Raw genomic sequence first — 2,228 nt, 5'->3', positions numbered from 1 at the left:
GGGAAGACAACTGTGTACTCTGCATTATCCTAAATGCCGTTACTGGAGAAAGCAGAATGGCAGGAGGCTTGTCACTGCTTCTTGGGGAGCCAGCCCATGGTGTATTCAGTGACAGGCTGGTTCTTGAAAGATCTCTCTCTCTCTTTCTCTCTCTCTCTCTCTCTCTCTCTCTCTCTCTCTCACACACACACACACACACACACATACACATGTGCGTGCACACACGTAAGTTTGAGAGAGGTGGGAGACGTGTGCAGTCAGCCTGAGGGCCTCTGCAGGCAGGGCTCAGCTTGCCCCCAGGGGTAGCTCCTTGGTGTGAACTTGGACCCTGAGCACACAGCACAAGGATGGCACATCCAATGCTTTATTCTTTCTCGACAGATAGTGCTATTTTCTTTTGTGGATTTGTTGGTTGTTGTTGATTTCCTCTTTCCCTCTGAATTGCAGATAGTTTATTAAAAATAGTTTAAAAAGTTATTTAAAAAGATAGTTTTAGCTGCAGTATAAATTCACTTGAATAGGAGACAATAATCAAGTCAAAAGAATAAATATTTGCTAGTTATCAGAAAATCTGTGGCCATTTAGGCTGGGATGTAGAAATCTCAAATCACTCAGGGGCCAAATCTTAAAGAAGATTTGTCCTCTTCTTAGTCCATATGAAATAGGTTCATAGTACCTGGAACCTGTAGAATTCTGTAGATTGTCTCCTTCTAGCCAAATACAACCTGTTAGCATAGAACTGTGGTTTTTATTTATTTTTAAATAAGTTTTTTATTGTGAAAATACTGTACAGAGGGGTTACAGTTACATGAGCAAGGTCATGAATACATTTCTTATCAAGCATTGTTGCCTCCTTCTTTGTTTTTCCTCTACCATCCAGAACTGTGGTTTTTAAAGAAATCTGATGGACTAGTGGTAAGGATTTTGTTGCCTTCTAGACCCATCTTTTTGGATCACTCTGGATTTTTGAAATCACAGTGCCACCTCTTTGTTTTTTTTTTTTTTTTGTTTTTTGTTTTTTCTTTTTAAAAAAATTTATTGTGAAAATACCATATAGAGGGGTTACAATTACATGGGCAACATAATGAGTACATTTCTTTTTTTTTTTTTTAATTTTTTTTGGGTCTGGTTGTGGGGCCTGAACTCTGGGCCTGGGTGCTGTCCCTCAGCTCTTCAGCTCAAGGCTAGTGCTCTACCACTTGAGCCACAGTGCCACTTCTGGCTTTTTTTTTTTTTCTGCTCATGTGGTGCTGAGGAATCGAACCCAGGGCCTCATGCATGCAAGGCAAGCACTCTACCACTGAGCCACCTTCCCCAACTCCCCATGAGTACATTTTTTTTTTTGTTCTGGCCATGGGGGCTGAACTCTGGGTCTGGGTGCTGAGTGCCACCTCTTTGGATACCATAAAAATGTAAACTAAGATTTTCTGTAAAGACAATATCTGAATTTTGAATTGTAAGCTCCAGTGATGGTCCAGAAGACATTAAAACACTACCAATGTATTCAAAAACACAATGAGCTATATAGACGTACTGAATAGCATAGCCAACAAGTCAAAAGGTTTTATTCCCCAGAACACCAAGAAGCATAGTTCTATATTGACTCTGCTACCATTGGTCATGGGTCTGTTCTAAAATACAAATTCAACTTTTAGAATAGTAATAAGCTTTCCAGAAAAACAATCTAAAGCATATCTCAGAGCAAAAATAGATAATCCATAGTTTTAGGGTATCTGAGTCCCTTAACAGTCCCCTCTGGGTTTATATAGATACTTTCTGTTATTGGATCGGTTGTGGAGATTGAACTGGCTACTGTCCCTGAGCTCTTTTGGCAAGGCTAGCACTCTACCACTTTGAGCCACAGCAACACAGTTGAGGTTAATTGGGGATACAAGTCTCACAGATTTTCCTGCCCAGGAGGGCTTTGAACCACCATCCTCAGATCTCAGCCTCCTGAGTAGCTAGGATTACAGGAGTGAGCCATTGGCACCAAGCTCTGTTGTTGTTTATTAGAGATGGTATTAGACTACAGAAATCTGAGCTCTTTGGCCCAGGGCAAGGCCTGTTGAGTACACACTCAGGGCATAGGGTTGAACATGAGCATATGAACCTGCTTCTTGGCCAGTGCTCCCCTAGTGTGTAGCCTGTGGTGGCCTTCCTTCCAGAGACTGAGGGTGTACCTCCAGGAAACTCTGGAAACATAGTTTCCTGTGATCAAAAAAATAGTC

The 2,228-nt window shown here is 41.5% G+C and overlaps 1 pseudogene; it reads right to left on the bottom strand.

The window, feature by feature from the left end:
- Nucleotides 1-555: 555 nt before the first annotated feature.
- On the bottom strand, nt 556-1,590 carry LOC122107021 (annotated as a pseudogene).
- Nucleotides 1,591-2,228: the final 638 nt, after the last annotated feature.

This window comes from Dipodomys spectabilis, unplaced genomic scaffold (genome assembly GCF_019054845.1).
Source record: "Dipodomys spectabilis isolate Male_0828 unplaced genomic scaffold, ASM1905484v1 ptg000045l, whole genome shotgun sequence".
NCBI lineage: Eukaryota > Metazoa > Chordata > Mammalia > Rodentia > Heteromyidae > Dipodomys > Dipodomys spectabilis.
This window is presented reverse-complemented; position numbering and strand designations above follow the sequence as displayed.